The sequence below is a fragment of the Ochotona princeps genome, chromosome 1 (assembly GCF_030435755.1).
Source record: "Ochotona princeps isolate mOchPri1 chromosome 1, mOchPri1.hap1, whole genome shotgun sequence".
Lineage (NCBI taxonomy): Eukaryota > Metazoa > Chordata > Mammalia > Lagomorpha > Ochotonidae > Ochotona > Ochotona princeps.
In genome coordinates this window covers 113,208,336-113,227,867 of record NC_080832.1, presented here as the reverse complement: position 1 = coordinate 113,227,867, position 19,532 = coordinate 113,208,336, and the positions used below count along the sequence as shown (strand labels likewise).

General features: G+C 53.1%; 1 long non-coding RNA gene across 1 annotated transcript; it reads right to left on the bottom strand.

The window, feature by feature from the left end:
* Positions 1-1,142: 1,142 nt before the first annotated feature.
* Positions 1,143-17,952, bottom strand: LOC131480354 (uncharacterized). The gene is made up of 3 exons (XR_009245423.1): positions 17,529-17,952; positions 1,891-2,189; positions 1,143-1,420 (listed from the first exon to the last, which is right to left on the bottom strand). It is a non-coding gene; the product is annotated as an uncharacterized LOC131480354 (long non-coding RNA).
* Positions 17,953-19,532: the final 1,580 nt, after the last annotated feature.

Here is a 19,532-nt window from a genome sequence, read left to right as displayed (position 1 = left end):
GACCACATGGTGCAGGCCCTGGGACTTGCCTCCTGTCCCCAGCTAGCTTGGTGAGGCAGAGCCGCCCCTTGTAATTGGATACTGACTTTCCCCACTCCAAGCCAAGCCCTTGAAGCCTAGGGGTGGACGCACTGATTCACAACTGGCCGAATACACCAGGTCTGCACCAGCCCAAGATGCAGTGTCTCTCCCCATCTCCCACATCCTTCATGGCTTGATGCCCAATGCTCACAATGTCTAAGCTCAGCCAACAGCTGGTTCATGCTCCCAAGGGCTCTAGCAGCTAGTGTGACCCAGCTCTGGACCTGCAGGGAAGATGGTCTTGGCCCCAACATTCCTAGCTGGTGTCCTCAGACACTCCCTGATTGGGTAGAGAGCTGGAGATCCCTGGGAGGACAGAAAGAAGAGGGGAGATGCTGCAGGGTGGAGTGAGGGCAGGGAGATGCCCAGTGGCCTTTCTCTGTGACTGAGGATGGAAGGGTGGTAGAGGGCATGGAACCTCAGGGAACCATCCCCTCAGCAAGTCACGTGGCCTCTGCATCCAAGGACACAGCACTGGAGAATTAACCCGTCCCCTGTGACTGGCCTGGCCCTAATGTATCAGAACACCCAGCTCCATCAGTCCTAGGACGCAGAGGGCATGTCGCACAAGTGTGCTGAGAAAGTGCATGAACACAAGCCACGTCTCCCTGGGACGGGTGCCTTTGCCCAACAGCCCCCAAGGTGACCCCAATCAGCAGCAGGATGAGCCGGCTCCATGGCAGCCTCCAGAGCCCTGTCCACACTTCCTGCCAGTGACAGTGAGTCTGTCATGGCCATTGTCTGGTGTGTGCCCTATACAGCTGTCTGGATTGTTCTGTGGACCCACTGTCCCAGCAGCAACTGTCCAGGGTGAACAGGTGCACACAGAGCTCAGGCTGACAGGGGCCCGCCTGCTGTGCCATGAGTGTGAGCTCACTGGGCAGATGTCTGTGTGAATGTGAGCAGGTGAACAATGTGAGAGAGTGAAGCCCTGGGGCAAATGGCAAGCTTTACTCTGCCTGGAGGAATGAGCAGCACCCAGACACCCTGTGTCTACATACATACCGTACAGTGCTTTTTCCCTGTTTATCCTAACAGATCCTCTAAAAGTTCGTGGGAAATGTGTATTATGAAAACTCCATGCATGGATTTCATAATTTTTTTGCAGCAAAAATTCACTGATTTAACTCAATTTTTCACTGGCCTGAAGTACCCCAGTACACATGGCAATATTCTACTTGATTTTCCTGTGTGTGGAACACGCTAGTCACAGTCCGTGAAATTGACTTCATGACCCATCAAATGGATGATTATCTTGTTTGAAAATCATCTACAGGCTGTAGAAAGTGGGAGTGGAAGTCGCCGAAAGCCACTGTCCTGAGTGCACCTGGAAAAAGGGCTGGAGGAGAGAGGAGAAGGCACGTATGGCTCCGGAGAGGAGAGAGCAGTTCTGCAGGAGCCACCAGCACACGAACACCTGACCGCCAGGGTGGCCTCCAGGGCAGGGGAGGCTGGCACTCAGCTGCCAGCCTGCCACGGCTCCTGGGTCCTGTGAATGTAAGGATTTCCCACAGTAGGATGAAGGCCCCCACCTTCCTTTCTCTATCTTCTCCCTACATCTCCCTTTCCATGCTCCTCGTGCCCCAACCACACCCCTTGCACCGCAACCTCATTTCCTCAATTCCTGCCTCTGGTCTTGGTGAGGCCTCTACATCAGGCCCCTCCTTGGTGGCCAAAGTCTTGGGGTGGGACTTGGGGAGTTTGAGGGATGAAAGAGAGTGTGCTGGTCTTTCCCCTTCCCAAGGTGGCTGGGCATGGGGCGGGATCTGCTGGCGCGGCTTTGAGTCTGCTCTCCGGAGCACCGCCTACCTCCCCGGCAGATAATGTTCATCACATGATGTCAGCACTTAGTTTCAGCAATGGAAATGTCAGCTTTAATTATTTTCAAGGAGGCTTGATGGCTCTGGGAATAAATCAATATAAATAATGTTTTCATAAACTCTGATTCATGCTCCTAATAACATTATATCTATAATTTTAATATTCAAAACAATTTTTCTTTGCATCTTACCAATTAATTGTTGTCAAGTGCTCATTGTTCTGCTCCTGATTGCTGTCAGCTCAGAGCCAGTGGCTGAGTGGGTGACACATTGGCAGGGGGCCTGGACCTGAAAGCCATTCCCAGTTCTGCCATCCCCTGGGTCGGGCTCTGTGTAACATCCTCCCCCTAACTCATCCCCTAAACCTGCCATGCTCTCAGCCCTCTGGTGCCATCCACAATGCCCTGGGCAAGGCGAGTACAGGTAGGATCTGGCAGCTCAGGTCTTGTCCACTGGTGCCACCTATCAGCTGTGCGACTCAGGGCAACCAGCAAGGTCATGATCAGGCAGGGTTCTTACTCTCAGGCTGCAGGAAATGACTCCAGTGGGCTGCCTGGGGACAGACCAAGAGCAGCACCCAAAGTCATGTGGCCAACCTGGTCCCAGAGGACACACTGGGACTGTACATACACAGGGCTGGCTGTCGGGGAGCAGCCAATTGTAGTCACAACAGCTGTCCTTGGAAATTGGGCTTGGCCATGATCATGGCCACCACTATCGCCCAGATGGAGAATTCTTGCATCTCCCAGTGCTTTGTTTGAGGCTGTGGCCAGAAACACATCCCACAGCCAGGCTGCAAGGGAGCATGGAAAAATGAGTCTGTGGTGCTTTGTGTTTTTGCAAAGGGAGGCAGCCTTGTGCTTAGTACCAGGTGGGGAGGGGCCCAGAGCAAAGGAAGAGGTTCAGAGACAGGGAGTCAAAAAGGGGAGTGGAACGTGGAGCCTAGTGCAGTAGCCTATTGCATTTGCCAGGATTCCATATGGGTCCTGGTTCATGTCCCAGCAGCCCCACTTCCCATCTAGCTTATGGCCTGGGAAAGCAATTGAGGACGGCCCAAAGCCTTGGGACCCTGGCACCTGCATGAGAGAACTGAAAGGGGCTCCTGGCTTCAGATCAGCACAGCACCGGGGGTTACAGCCACTTGAGAAGTGAGCCAGTGGACAGAAGATCTTTCTCTCTGTCTCTCCTCATCGCTGTATATCTGACTTTCCAGTAAAAAGACTCCCCAGATTCTAAATGGGCTTCGGTGGTCTTTTACATTGTGCATCCCATAACAGGATCAGCTCAGTTTTGACCATTGCGACCTTTTGGGGAATGAACCAGTAAATGGAAAATTTCTTTCTGACTCTGTAATTCTACCTTTCAAATAAAAATTCTTTAAAAAAAAAAAAAGGGAAGGAAGGGAGGAAAGTAGGAAGGAAGGGGAGAGAGAGAGAAAGAACTTTGCTCTTAACAATCCAGCAGCATTTACCCATTTCTGCAGACTCCGTTATCTCCCCTCGACCCCTTCCCCTGATGCAGTGATGGCCAAGGTTAGCCTTACCTCTTCCATCACAAGTCTTTCCCTGTCTGCTGCTTATCAAACCCTGGGGTAACAAAAGCATGGCCCCAAGGCAGTGAATACCCCCCTATTGCTGTATCTTCAGCTCCAGGCTGAAGACTTCCCGTTAGCCATGAAATGTGGAGAGTGAAAGTCCCCCCAGCCCGGCTTCCATGCCTTTTAGCTTTGGCACAGATGTGCATGATGATGTGGGGTAGGCGGTCACCCCTCCCAAGGAGACTTGGGGTGTGCTCTGTGACCACAGCTAGGAGCGGTGCCACAGAGGCATCCTGCAGAACAGGGCGCTAGAGGGAGGTCAGGGCCGTGGCCTACCCAATAGCACGTGCAATGAGCCCAGGGTGGGAGCGAGGGGCCCGCCAGCCAGGAGGGCACATCCCAGGTGCCAGGGGTTGTAGGGGTACTCACAGCAGAGAAAATTCTTGGTAAACGCAATGGCAATGGGCACTGCCACCAGCAAAGTGGCCATCCCACTTTGCTGGTCCAGAAAGCAGAAGGCTAAGACCCTGGCCCGTCTACTGAGGTCAGTTTCATTTGTTGACTTATTTAAAGATTTGAAAATCAAGAGTTAGAGGGAGCTAGCAAGTGCTAGAACTGGGGGCAAGTCCTGTCAAGCTAGAACACAAAATCACCTGGAGAGCGTGAGATCTGGGGCAGGGAGTGGCTCCAGTGGAAGGGTTGTGGGCTTTTCTCTGATGGGCTTCAACTCCCATTGGTGAGCATGAGAACCAGGACTGGGGGTGGCCTTGGCTGGACAGGCAGTGGCTGGAATGAGAGTGTGCTGGAAGGTAAATTAGTTGGGATGACTTAGGCTTCAATACCTGATGATGTATATGAGATCTCAGTGGGATGTGGGGCAGACCAGACCAGTCCACTGCACCTGCTTGCAAGCACAGGAACCAGAGTGGGGGGGGGGGGGTCGGTCCAGTGGGGGTTATTGGGAGTCACTCTTACTGGGCTGCAGCTCCCTCTGTGGTACATGAGGGCCAAGTGTGTGTTGGGCAGGGCATGGCTGGGCTGCAACACCCATTGGTTTGTTGAGAATGGAGGACAGAACAAATTGATCAACTACTCCAGTGAAATTTGACAGCAAATTTCTGGGCCAAAGGAGACTCAGAGGCGGACTGTGACAGCCAATCGACCTCGGAAAGATTATCTCATCCATGGAGCAGTGATATCAGCAGCATTTCAGAACTATCAAAACACAATAACAGAATCCTCAGAAAATGCTCCACAATGGGGAACTTGGGATGACATCAGGTGGCAGTTCCCCAATCTCCGGGGGAAGGCAGCAGTTGGGAAGCTGGGCATGGTTTCTCCTCTTGTATTCCCCTCTTTCCCATGTATGGGAAGAACAAAATGTGTAAACAAGGGTCTCACCTACTACCCTCTGACCCAGTATCCCTGGTCCTCAACCCCCTGATCCTCATCCCTTCCCATCCTGATCAACCATGTAAACATCATCAATAATAAAATTCAAAAGACAAAAGAGTTGGAGGGAGAGAGCTTCCATTTGCTGGTTCACCCTGCTCCCCCCTCTGGCCCACTGCCACCATGACCACAACAGTCAGGATTGGACCAAAACCAGGAGCAAAACCCGGAGCCACCCAAGAGCTTCTTTCTGGTCTCCATGTGGGTGCGGGGGTTCAAGCGCTAAGATCATCCTCCAATGCTTTTCCAGATACATTAGCAGGGAGCTGAATCAGAAGTGAAGCAGCTGGTACTTGAACCATCACTCATATGGGATACCAGGATTGCAGGTGCAGGCTTCATGCTCTGCGCCCACCACACTGGCCGCTGAGGGCAGTTCTGAACAAGGGGGTGATTACTGGGGGGAGCTTAAAGGAGTCCCCCCACAGATCATTATGCCTTGTCCTAAGCCACAGGGATGCCAGGCAGCCCCTCCTGGGCTGGGCTGGGGTTGGAGCCCTCTGGGAGTGGGGGCAGCTGCTGAGCAAAGGCGCCAAGTGCAGCCCTGGGAGAGAGAAGGCAGTCAGAGAGGAGGAGCCTCAGGGCCTGCACCCTCACTGACTCCTCTGAGCCACAAATCCCTGGCACTACAGCTGGCAGGATGATCTGTGTCTGCTCAGAGGACAAGCAGGAGACAGGCAGGGAAGGCCCTTTAGCATGGAAGAGACACAACCTCACCTGCTCCCTGCCCCCCAAGAGTAGAGCAGAGCAGAGCAGAGCAGCCCTTCCCAGGGCTCCCCAGGCCCCACCCCTGGCTCTGTGTAGCCACAGGTGGCAGGTGCAGGCCCAGGGGAAGGCGCAGTCCTGCATTCACACAATCCTCAGACTGGTTGGCAGAAGGTCTCAATGTGGACGTTTTCACATCCAATCTGCTCTCCACATCAGCTCATCAGGCCTTACTTCTAAAGCCAAAGGCACCTGGGCAGCGTGGGTGGCATTCACTTCCATTTACAGCTCAGGGGGCAGCTTAGGAATATTAAGGACCTTTCAAACACCTGCTGTGATGGAATGGGAATACAGGGACAGGCACGCCTCCTCAATCAGGTCTCTCAAGACCTTGCACTGCGTGTGCACTTGAAGAAAGAGGTCCTAGGGGCCAATGCTGAGGTGTAGAAAGCTACTCTGCTGCCTGAAGTATCAGTTCGGGCCCCAGATGCTCCACTTCCAATTCAGAACCAGCAGATGGAAGGTCTGTGTAACTGCCTGACTGCCTAACTCTGGGGGGAAAAATACAAAGCCTTCAAAAAAGAGGAAATGCCGGCCTGTGGGTGAGGGAAGCAAAGGGATTTGCAGACGCTATGGGTGCGAGACAGAGCAGCAGGTGGCCTGGCATGGCATGGGGGCGAGCCTGGTGCTGCAGAAACGGGAGAAGCAGACCTCTGGCTCTGCGCTCAGGAGAGCTGCGTTCAGCCTCTGCTCTCTGCAGGGCGAGCAGCCCTCGCGGCCGAGCGCAGGCATCGCAGATGGCTCGCCATATGCCGCACTCCCTCCCGCTAGCACCTTGTAAGCAGATTCTGTCAGGTTTTAGGAGTAAAAGCTTAATTAACAAGTGGTGTGTACAATTATGTACTTAATTATCTACTGCTTTTATTTCTTTGTTGCTTCTTGTTTTTCCAAAGTTTGGTAACAATGGCAGGCAACTGTTCCTGAACACAGTTTCTCTCCAAACCCTCTTTTATGAGATTGTTTGGTTTTGCCACTTTGCAGACTGCAACACGCTGAGGGGGGGGTCCCCCTTGCTCTCCCTGCCACCATTTCGGACAGACAGACTCAGCATGGGCAGACCAACCTACACTTTTAGGGAGGGCTGTGGGTTCTGGGGCTGGGTTCTGGAAGCTGCCCAGGATGCCCACGTCCTACATTCAAGGACTTGGGTTGCACACTCTGTTTGGGCTCCAGCTGCCAACTCCGCCTCCTGCTCATGCAGACCATGGGATCCAGCAGGGATGGTTCAGTGATGAGTGCCCACCACCTATATGGGAGATGACCTGGCCTGAATACCAGTCACTCAGCTTCAGCTCCGGGCTGTTGCTGGCATTAGCGTGGGGAGTGGGCTTGGGGATGAGGGAATGAACCAGCTGATGGCTTTCTCTGTTCTATCTCTATGCCACTTGGATTTTACCAAGGTAGTGTTTCCTGTTGCCCACTGTGCAGGGGACTCTTGCTTCTCATTCTCCAGCCCCTGGAGGCCAATGGGGGCAGCCAATCGGGGAAAGGAGTGGGAGGGTGTGTACTGGGGCAAGAGACGGTCCTGCAGCTGGGTAAAGACTGGGGCAGTTTTGGTGAACTGAGTACAAAAAAGTAGCAAATTGCAGTCTGGCTTGGTGGTATTCAGGCAAATCTTCCACTGGTAGTAACAGCATCCTATATGGGAGCCAGTTCAAGACCCGGCTCAAGACCTGATCCAGCTCTCTGCTTATGGCCTGGGAAAGCAGGGGAAGATGATCCAAAGCCTTGGGACACTGCACCCGTGTGGGGAACTCAGAAGAAGTTCCTGGGTTTGGATCAGCTCTGCTCCAGCCATTGAAGTCATTTGGGGAACAAACCAGCTGATGAAACATCTCTAACTCTTAAAAAAAAAAAAAAAAGCAAAGCAAATTGGAGGCGAAGCTTACGAGTCACAGGAAGATGCACATGGGTTCCGTCACACCCAACTGAGGGGACAGCCAGGGCCTCCAGTGCGGCTGCTTTTGGAAAACATCGGGCAGAAGAGCGTTCTGTTTCAGGAACCTTCTCACAGAGTTGAGAACCTTCCCACCAACAGGTGGTGGCAGCAGCAGCCTCACAGCTGAACTCCTGAGGGAGGGCCAAGGGGACCCTGGGCTCCTGGGCTGGCAGGCAGCTGTTCCCACCCCATCCGGCTCGGTGACATCAACTAAGGCTGCATGCAGCCCGGGGAGGAGGCTGGAGAGAGAACAAGGAGGCCAGAGCAGAAGAGCTGCAGCCTCAGGCACTGCAGGCTTCTCTCTTCCCTGCAGCTCCAGGGAGAACCAGGAGGGCTGCACCACTGAAATGGAAGCCCCTGGCTGTGCCTTCTTCTCCCTGGGCTCTGCCGTCCACTATGCCAGGGCTGCAGACCCCTGGCTGCACCTTCCTCTCCCTGGGCTCTGCCATCTGCCATGCCAGGGCTGCTGCAGAGCCCCGTTGATGGCAGGTCTCCAAGGCCCATGCAGCCCCAAGGGGATTCCTGGCAAAGCAGACCTAGAACACGATGACTGGCTTCCCAGGTTCTTAAGATGTGCCACCTCAGAGTCACAGACGGCCTGGAGTCCAACACCAGGTGGGGGCATGAGGTGGGGTGGGGGAGTCAGGGACTGGGAGCAGAGATCGGCTCTGCCTACCTCTCCCTCCACTAACAGAACACGTGCTCCCTGGCACGCAGCCTGTGAGTACCTTGCCGGTTGGTGTGAGTGCAAACTAAGGCAGCACCTCATCACAGGCGATGACTGACCCTGGCTCAGCCTCATCCCACGGGGGGGCGTGTTGGGAGCAAGGGCCGCACAAGCAGACGTCCAGAGTTCCAGAAAACAAGTGAAAGGGAGTATTCCAAGCGACAGGCAAAGCGACAGCTCCCCAGTGGTCGTCTGTGCCAGCCCAACCATTGCGCTTGGTAAAATGCCTATAGGGTTTGCACCACAAAGAGGCGTGGTGCAGGCTCACCAGGAGCTCCAGGCGTGAGGGTGGTCTGGCTAGGGTGCTGCCATGCTGACAGTCAAGTGGAAGAAAGTGTTTCTCAACAGAAAGGGCCACTTGCAGACCCTGTGGCTCAGGGCTAGTTGCCAACAAGAGAGCATGCTTCGTTGAGGGAGAAACCCTGGAGATGGCTGCTGCATCTTCACGCACACTATGCCTCAGGTCCATGCAAGACTTCACAGCACACTCCCAGGTCCTGAGCCTCGCAGTCGTGGATGGGGAACAAGGAGGAAAAGACCCCTCTCTGAGAATGGAGAGAGCTCATCCACTTGGCTCTGGAGTGGACTCAGCCAAACCAGTGTGTGTCTGGTGGCGCCATGTCCCCTAAAGGCCACCCTGGGAGGTCACAGATGGATGATTAAGGGGCTCCACTTGGCTCACTTTTCTTTCAGTGAAATATTTCTCTGTTCCCATCAAAGTCTCCATGCCAGTTCCAGCATTGTGGCATAGTGGGTTTAAACCACTGCCTGCAATGCTGCCATCCCATAGGGGTGCTGGCTTGAGTCCTGGCTGCTCCACCTCTGATCCAGCTCCCTGCTAATGTCCCTGGGGAAGCAGCAGGAGTTGACTCAAGTAGTTGGGCCCCGCCACCCATGTAGGAGATGGATTTCCAGGCTGCTGGCTTCTGCCTGGCCCAACCCTGACCATTACAGCCATTTGGAAAGTGAATCAAAAGATGGAGGATCTCTCTCTCTCTCTCTCTCACTCTGTCTTTGAATTAAATAAATAACCACATAAACAAAATCTCCCTGTTGACTCCAGACTCTCTTCCCCACCCCTACAACAGACCTGCACCCACCATCCCTGATGCTCCCTCCTGCCCTGCTGGCCTGAGCAAGCGGCCAGCATGTTCAGCAGAAACACTGTTCGGCTACAGAGATCAATACATCAATAGAAATGTCGGCCCCAACATAAACACAGGAGGTGGAGGGGACCTAGGGGCAGGGAGCTAAATGGGCTTTGGAAGGAAAAGCACCAGACAGCCCCTTGGGGAATGGCTGAGCCCCTGAGCACCTCACCTGCACCAGCTCTGCTAATAATGAACAAGCTGTGGCCCAATGCGGTCTTGGTGGCCCTTGCCCCTCCTCTCCCTCTTAATCTGTGCAGACAACCAACCACCTGCCTGTTTGCCTGCCTGCCTCAAAGGTGTGCTGTACCGGGGTTGAGAGGGCGGGGGGAAATGCAGCCTGCACCCCCTTCTTGTCCAGGAAGACAGGGACTGGAAGTGGGACCTCTTCCACACACACTGATGCTAAGTGCCTGGCTGATAGCTAAGCCAGAGCCTAGCAATTCAGATATGTAGCACCCAATACAGACCTTGGAGAGGGCTGTGGGTAGGGGGTTCCGGCGCCAACAAGTCACGCGGCAGTACCAGAGGTGTGGATCCTAGAGGCCCGGCAGGGGTGGGGGTAAGGGCAGCCAGGAGAGCACGGCTAGCTGGGCAGGATGTGGGGTGGCCAGGCTGGGTCCCAGAAACCTCTGTCCTTCCCCTGGGAGGGTCTGGGAGAACTGGGAGAAGCAGCCTGCAAGTTTGCTTAAAGCACAGCTGCTCTGCGGAGGTGGGGACACCCTAGCTTGGGAGGATTCTCTGTCACATGTCCTTCATCCTTTGGTGGCGTTTATAAAGAGGAAGGGGAAACAAGCCGACCATCCTGGGACACATCCTCTGAACGCCATCCATTACTGGCTTCCTTTTCTCTGGAAGGTTCTCTCGGCCCCCAAATTCCTGTACCTGTGATTTCAGAGTTTATTTCCTGAAAGCTGTTTGCTGTCTTGTGTCAGCTGACTCAGAGAGAGAGAGAGGAGTTTTGGGCTGCTGGGGTAGAAAAGGATAGCCATAGATCAGCAGGAGGGGAACTTTGGGGTGTGGAGAGTAAAGAGAGGCTGTCCCTGAGCCTGGTGTGGTATCCACACTGCTGGGCATCCCCGGAACGCTCTACCCTAGGCTGGCCAAGAACTGCCCATCTGCTTTTAGCCAACCCAAGGGGTCCTTGGGGTGAGTTCAAGAGGCCAGCCAGGCCCTAGGACAGGTCAGAGATTAACATGAGCAAGAGGCATAGGACAGCTGCCACCATGCCTGGGAGCTGGCCAGGGAGCACTCCTTGGAAGCTCCAAGCAGCCTCAGCAGCAGCAATCCCCAGACCCTGCTAGGAGTACTCTGCAGTTCTTGCCTGAGCAGAGCTGGGCCATGAACCTGTGTGTGTGTGTGTGTGTGTGTGTGTGTGTGTGTGTTGGGGTGAGGGTGAGCTGGTAGGGACAGTGATGCTGGGATCCACCACCTTGACCTGAGGGAGAGCCCGGGTCATGTTGCATTGGCTGTCTCTTTGAGGATCACTTCAAGGTAAGGGATACAACAGTATGCAGGTCTCTGATAATGGCAAGGATGCAGCATGGGCCAGGGGAATCACTAAATACAGCCCCTGGGTTGATAGCTCTGCTTGGAATAAGTGTGTTGATCTGTGCCCAGCCAACAGCAGGCTCAGTGACCTCAGCTTGGGGCCCTGAGTCTGCCAAGTCCTGTCATGTGCAACATCTCATGGGCGCCTCCGGAGACAGGCAAGGAGAGGCCACAGGGTCTCCCTGCAGTGATGCGCCCCATACACATGATGGTCTAGGGGTGCAGTTGGCACTGGCCAGCTCCGTGCCCTCAGCTCTGGCCCTTTGCCTTCCACTCCACTGAGCTACCAAGAGAGCAAGTCCCCAGCCATAAGAACCCTTACAGACTGTCAGCATGCGGACCTTGTATGCCCCTGTGGGGCACAAGAGGCTTCACTGCCCATCACACCACTAGGGGCAACTACCACCAGGAAGGCAGCAGGAAGGGCTGCCCTAGCCCCTGGTGGTACCTGCAGGCCCCTTCCACCCAAATCTCCACTCCTCCCCTCATAAGGAAGCGACTGAGCTCCTCAGAGTGGGTTTAGCTGCCCACGTGCTGTGGGGGTATGGAGAGGGGCAGGAAGGAGGCAGTCCCCCTCCCCAGCCATGGCCCTGGGATCTGGATGTCCCCTGGCTTTCCAGGGCGTGGGCCTACTCCAGTCATGGCGCTCTGGGCCAGGGAAAGCAGATGCCTTCTGCTGAACCAGGACTTCAGGCTTCTCTCTGGGGTCCCTGATCAGGGAGGAGGTTGAAGGATTAGGGGCGAGGACAGCCTTCAGTTGTACCTTCAATTTCAGTCTTGAGGGCTGCTCAAGGGCAGCAGGATCAGCTTGGTGGTCTTGGGTGCAGTGTGGGACTTGCTGCTGACTGACTGGCTCTGTGACCTTGCACTTGGTCCCAGCAACTTCCAAGGCAGCTCTGCACTAAGTTTCTATAATGAGACAATGGTGACAGCAGGTGTCATCCTTGGCAAGGTTGTGTCTACGTAAACAACTTTACTGTGAGGGTCCTGGGGCCTTGGCAGCCAGAAGGGCTGGGAAGACAGCCCCTACCTGACCTTCTCCTCCCCTCCTGCACAAGGGGCTGCAGGGTGGGGCAGGGGCAGGTGAGGAGTGTGCCACCCTCTTGCAGCACCCCAGAGCAGAGAGCAGAGACCCTCTGCTGGCTGTTCAGTTTTCCCAGATTTTTTTTCTAAGTACACATCATGAATTACCATCCTGCTTTATTTTCCTTTTATAGCCTCTTCCAGGCCATTTCTGGCAATTTATTCTCTGCTCTGGGCCAACTGTGTTTGATACGGCTTCCTGCTCTTTATCTTTCTCTGTCGATACTTCAGATTCCTGATGACTGGTTAGCCAGCAGCCCAGGGAACAGAGGTACAGGGGGGTGCGGGGGGTGGGGAGTGACGGGGAATGGCTCCCATGGCCACCTGTTGGCAGAGGCCGTGTCACAGCTGGGAGGTAGAAAGTCCAGGCCCACCCTTGGGTAGCCAGGGGCCGCTAATGCCATCACCTCCTAGGTGACAGATGCAGCTGGGTGTGGCAGGCTTTCTCGAGATGCAGTTGGCCCTGACTTGCCAAGCAGCAGAGGGAAGACTGCCAAGGTTCTTCCTGTTGGCGACATCCTGCAGGTCTACCGTTGTCTCACACATGGGGGCTGTGCAACAGGGAGGGCAGATTCCTGCCCAGGATCTTCTGGTCCCAGCTCTGTGCCCACCCCTTCCTTTGACGGGGCTCAGTTGCCTCATCTGTAAGGTCAAGGGCAGATCTGCTTGCCATGCTACATGCTGTGCCCAGAAAGGGCGCCAGACTCGCCAGCATTTGGTTGCAGAAGCGACAGACACCCACGACAAATTAATGTACTGTCAAGTGTCCCACAGCACAGTAAGAAGCTGAAAACACTCTTTCTGTACTGATTAAGAGGAGGGCAAAATGGTGGCAGAGTGGTCTCTCCTATTAGTATTCAAAAAGTAGGGGATTGTGTTCAGCACGATTTTTCGTGTACATTGCCAATTGCCAACCACCCTCCCGTGTCTGTTGATACAACACAGCTTCAGTAGCAGCCCTTTGTGGGTAGGAGATGTTAAAGGAGAAGGCTGAGCAGGCTGTGTTTGTGGTGACTGGCAGGACCCGGATGGGGCTGGCAAGATGAGGGGGAAGCATGCTTTGGCTATGTCAAGTGGGAGATGGCGCCAGGGCACCTGCTAGAACATGTTTTGGAAAGGAGTGGCTTTGGAGACAGAGGGCGGTTGTTGGCCAGAAAGCTGTTAGGGCTCAGAGAGCACCCCCAGCTGCCCTGTGGAGTCGTGGTACTATCTGCACTCTCCGTCATCATTAAACTTATCAAAGTTGAGACACCACTCTTGGGGCAATGAAGTTGTTGGTCAGGCACCCCCCTCCCCATCTCATCCCAGTGTTGCAAGCTGATAGATTCTACCCCAAGGATGAATTAGAAGCAGACTATTGGGAGGCCAGTGGACTGTCCTGCACCACTGCAAGTGGAAGAGGGGAGCCGCCTCGACAGGGTGCAGTTAGGGGCTGTTAAACTCACACTGGCGTGAAAATTATCCAATCAACTAATCACATTGGTGCAATGTGACAAAAGGGGGAACTGTCAGGAATTCTTGAGTTTGAACACTCTTTCTAGGGTTGCCGAAGACCCATGTTTTGGCCTGAGCTGTCAGGTGAAGCTTTATAGCTGAGTGCTAATCTGAGGCTAAGGGGAAGGTCCACCACCTGCAACCCAACTGCCAGGCACCATTAGGAGAAACAATAATACCGTCAATTATGTTCAGCTATCCAATGGACAAGTGTTTATACAACTAAGAGCTGCATCCTGCTTGGGAGTAAGAGGCTGAAGCAAGCAAACAAGCAAGCATGCTTTACAGAAGCCAGTTGGCCTAGTATTAAAGCAGACAGTGGATATCTTTCTAATATTCTCATCCCACCTATATGTCCCTACCTGAACACTCATTTTTCTGCTCACCCTGAGACGCACACAGACCTAGAGGGCCTAACAAAACTGACGCATTTTGAATGTTCAGGCTGCCACACCAGATCCCTGGATGCGATTGCCAGTGCCATGTCAGATTCCTCCTACTGCAGACCCCCAGGAGGGAGAAGGGATGATGACTCAGACCATTGGGTTCCGCAGACATGATTGCGGGCTGCTGGGGAATGAACTTGTGGATGGGTGTTCTCTACCTCTCTGGGTGGCTGCTTCTCCAACTAAAAGAAAAAAAACCCACATTGCCTTCTGGGTTTTGTTGATAAAAATAAGTTGCTAGAAAGCAGTCAGTTGCACAACAAACCAAAGGAATTCCCTGCTGAGCCACTGGACTGGCAGTGACCCTGCACTCAGTACCGCAGGGCTTGCTGTGTCCACCTCAGCAGCTCTTCCTGAGCCAAGTTCAAAGTTGTTCAGATAATTTCAGGTTCCATTTCACCCACAGGCCCCTCCAAGTATAGAGCAACATGTGAGCTATTTGATTCCACTCCCTTGAAGAAATACTCCAAGGTGTGTTTGTGTGTGCATGCATGTCTGTTGCTGTGTATAACACTGAGAAGCAACAGTCTTCTCTCTCATCTCCTACCATTCTTTTTCTGTATTTTTTAATTCTTTTTTTAAAACTATTTTTATTGGAAAGGCAAATTTACAGTCAGAATGAGAGCTAGAGATCTTCCATCTGCTGGTTCACTTCCCAAATAGTGACAACAGCTGAAGCTGAGCTGATCTGAAGCCAAGAGCCAGGCACTTCTTCTGAGCCTCCCACATGAGTATAGGATCCCAAGGTCTTGGGCCATCCTCTACTGCTTTCCCAGGCTGCAGGCACGGAGCTGAATCAGAGGCAGAGCATCTGGGATTAGAACTGGTACCCATACAGGATATTGGTGTTAGCTGAGAGAGAGGTTTAGCCCATTGAGCTACCACCTGGCCCAGTTTCTTTCTCCTTTTCAAAAATATGTATTCATTTGAAAGTCAGGTATATATACATATATACATACATATCTGAGAGAGAGGTGTCAGATTTTTTACATATATATATATATATATATATATATATATATATATATATATATATATAGAGAGAGAGAGAGAGAGAGAGAGAGAGAGAGAGAGAGAGGAGAAGAGACAGGTTGAGCTCTTCCATTTACTGGTTCACACCCCAGAACCAATGGAGGCTGAAGCCAAGAGCTTCCTTCAGGTCTCTCACATGGAAGGCAGGGCTATCCTCCACTGCTTTTCCCAGGCCTTTAATTGTCATCGGTTGCCATGGTAGAAAGGAGGAGGGTAGGACCTGGCGCAGTGGCCCAGAGGCTTAAGTCCTTGCCTTGAATGCATCGGGATCCCACATCCGCGCCGGTTTTGATCCTGGCAGCTCCACTTCCCGTCCAGCTCCCTGTTTGTGGTCTGGGAAGGCAGTTGAGGATGGCCCAAAGCCTTGGGACCCTGCACTCACATAGGGGACCCGGAGGAAGTTCTTTGGCTCCTGGCTTTGGATCGGCGCAGCACCGGCCGTTGCGGTCACTTAGGGAGTGAACCATCGGACAGAAGATCTTCCTCACTGTCCCTTCTCTTCTCTGTATATCTGACTTTGCAATAAAAATAAATCTTAAAAAAAAAAAGGAGGAGGCTAAAGGTATGGGAGAGGGAGTTGAGGGGGGTGAACATTTTAAAACTTACCAGATATGAGTACAGGTCTCTCTTTTTGGAAAAATACCCAAAATGCTCCACAATGAATTTCTCAAAATACGAAGTGAGACCATCCAGGCCTACTAAGGTCTTGGTCACACCTTCAAGTGAAGTATTGCCCACCCATTTCCTAACTGGTTAAGAGACCACCAATGGGGAACATCTTACCTGTAGGTTCCTGCCCAACAAAGAGGGGTCAGGGAAAGCATAAAAGCCCAAGACCCTTCCTCAAACCTTTGGTGTCTCTCCCACTCCTTTCGAGAGGCACCCCACCTCCTGGCTTTCTCTTAGCCTTCCCTCTTCTATTCCCGCTCACCTGGTTCCTTTGCAAATAAACTTTTCTGTCTGTAACTGGTTCCCAGCTTTTTATTTCTATAATAAGCTGAGGAAAGAACCCAGCGGGCTTTTCTGGTAACAGAAAGTAATAGTCTTTTTTTTTTTGTGGGTGGGAGATCTATTTTTATTGCAAAGGCAGATTTAGAGAGAATAAGAGACAAAAAGGTCTTTCATCCATCCAGTAGTTTACTCATCAAATTGCCATAAATGCTGGAGCTGAGCTGATCCAAAGCCAGGAGCCAGGAAATTCTTCTGGGTGCGTCTTCCATGTAGATTCAGGGTCTCAAGGCTTGGGCCTTTCTCTGCTGCTTTCCCAGGCTACAAGCAGAGAACTGAATGGGAAGCAGAGCAGCCAGGACATGAACCAGGGCCCATATGGGATGCCAGCACTTGCAGGTGCAGAATTAGCCAGTTGAACCACTGTGATGGCTCTTGTAATGTCTTTTCTTGAAAATTTATTTGAAAGACTTAGAGAGAAAGGGACAGATAAAGAATTATTCATCTGCTAAATCACTTCCCAAATGGCTGCAACTGCTGGAGCTGGACCAGGCTGAAACCAAGAGCTCAGAACTCCATCTGGGTCTGCCACATAGGATCAGGGTTCAAGTACTCAGGCCATCCTCTGTTGTCTTCCCAGGCCACGAGCAGGTAGCTGGATCAGAAGTGGAACAGCTGGGACACAAACCAACATGCACATGGGATGCTGCTACCACCACTGCTGCCAGCATCCATTGCACCATGACTCAAGCTTGGAAATCATGTTCTGTGGTGCCTAATTCACTACATGTGGCGCTAGCTTCCCATATGGGTGCCAGTGTATGTCCCAGCTGCTCCACTTCTGACCCATCTCCCTGCTAACAGCCTGGGAAAGCAGTGGAGAATGGCCCAAGTCTTTGGACTCCCTATACCAATGTCAGAGATGAGGAAGAAGTTCCTGGGCTAGGCCCAGCCCAGCTCTGGTCATTGTGGCCATTTAGGGAGTGAACCAATAGACAGAACATCTCTCTCTCTCTCTCTGTAATTCTAACTTTGAAGTAAAAAAATATATATATTTTACAGAATGCTTTTAGAGGCCAGCCCAAGGCCAGCTCTAGGTAGCAGAGTGATTCCAGACGCTTCCAGCTGCTCAAGTGGGACCATCACGCTGGGAATGACTGATGGGTGTTTCCAGACCGGGAGCGGAGGGTGGGGACAGGCAGGACACATCTGGGGCAGTGAGGGGGGCGTCTGCCTCCAGGGACCAGTCCTCAATCAGCCCCATCTCCAGTGGGTTCACTGTTGCCATCAGGGCCCCGTTGCCTTCCCCACCCAGCCGTCCATTTTTGGTAAAATTCTGATTCTGTTACTGGACTTGTGCCCCTTGCAGCAATGTGCCTTAGTCTGTTCCCGCTTTGCAGCCAATCATGCACAATCAGCTGAGAGCCTGCTGGCCAAGGATAACACCATCTTTCATCTGTACAGCACCCCAGCCACTCCCAGAGCAGGGCCTCCACAGATCTTACCAGGCAAGGTTAATTCCAAAATATGAGCACGTGGCCCACTAAGCCAGCAGGACCCATTGCCCGACAATTCTGGAAGGAAACATTGAAACCCTGTGAAATCAATTCCCTGAACCGGCAGAGGGTCTGAGAAAGAAATCTCAAAATGATTAGAAAGAGGAGCACACTGAGATCTGGAAGGATGTATTTGCAAATGCCCCATTTAAGGTCAATTGTCTTAAATAAAATTCAGACACTAAATGCTATGGGAATAAAAACCAAGCCAGAGGCTACCCGGGGCCAGGACTACAGTGTAGCAACTCCAGTCACCGCCTAAGACACTGGCCGGCAGCTTCTGCAGGTGCAGTTCAGTTTGTGTCCTGCAGTCCAACTCCCATTTAAATATGCCTAGGAAAAGGCAGTGGAAGAGGGCCCACGCCCCAGCACCCACATGGAGTCCCGGATAAAGCTCCTGGCCTCAGCCTGACCTGGCCTCAGCCTGACCTATCCCTGGCTGTTGCAGCCACTCAGGGAATGAGCCAGGAGATGTTAGATATTTACCTCTTTTTTTTTTTTTTTTTTTTTTTTTTTAGAAAGGCCCAGTGTAGGGCTCGGCAGCGTGGCCTAGTGGCTAAGGTCCTCACCTTGATCCCATATGGCCGCTGGTTCTAATCCCGGCGGCTCCACTTCCTCTCTGTCTCTCCTCCTCTCAGTATATCTGACTTTGTAATAAAAATTAAATCTTTAAAAAAAATAAAAAAAAAAAGAAAGGCCCAGTGTAGCCAGAAGAACAGGTTAACATGACAAGAGACAGGCTAAGCCTGCCCCAGCCACCCTCCATTCATTGGCTGAATCCTTGCCTTGCACGTGCCGGTATCCTATATGAGGGCTGGTTCATGTCCCATACAGCTTTCCATACAGCTCCCTGCCTGTGGCCTGGGAAAGTAGAAGGGAATGGCCCAAAGCCTTGAGACCCTGAACCCACATGGAAGACCCACCCAGAAGAATTTCCTGGCTCCTGGCTTCAGATCGGCTCAGCTCTAGCCAAGGAGTGCTGCTCAAGTTCCACCCCTGGAGTTTCTCACTAATACGAACTACTTGGGAGCTGGGGTGGGGCATATTTGCTTCTCTGTTTGGGGCCCAAAGCCAGCATGCCTGGACATACCCCAAGCCCTCCGTTTAACACCCAAATCCAGCCTTCGAATCCAAGCCCAGCCCTGTCAGACATCAATGGCCAGAGAGACAATGCCCAGCTCCTCTCCCTCAGCTCAGCTCTGGCCATTGCGGCCACTTTGGGAATGAACCTCATTTGAAAGTCCCTTCCAAGATCTTGGAGTTTTGGAACGCAATGTCTACAGCGCCTCCATCCCAGGAACCACCCTGGAGACCTAGCATCCCATCAGTCATCTACAGTCCCTCACCCCCAGACCCTGTGGACACACAGGTGGGAACCTTCTCCAAAGCGCTAGGCAGATGCCCAGGGGGCAGCAGGACAGGATATTTGAAATCAGGGATGTCTCAAGAAACTATCTCTCCTTGGGTTCTTACCCCTGGCCCAGACACACAACTCCCAAGTACGTCCCCACAGGGAGGGGAGGGTGAGGGGGCAGCAAATGGGTGGGAGAACAGCAAAAGTCGCCCCGCCCAGCTAGCCTGAGGGTTGGGCGTTGGGCGGGAGCTCGCGTCCCAAGCTGCCGTTGGGGCCTGCACGCGGCGAGGCGGAGCCGGAGAGCAGGTGGCATCCTAGGGCTGAGCGCGCAGGCGCCTGGGAATAACCCCCTTTTCTAACGGCTTCCCGCGGCGGGCCACCTCCCCCTCGCATAAATGGGCCTTGCTCAGCAGAAGGGTCCACAGATAGCGGCTGGAGAGGAAGCAGGAGCGAGGGGTTGCTGTCTGTAGGCTGGGAGACAGCACCCAAGGTGCTAGAAGGGAGAGGAGCTGGGCATTGTCTCTCTGGCCATTGATGTCTGACAGGGTTGGGCCTGGATTCGAAGGCTGGACTTGGGTGTTAAACGGAGGGCTTGGGGT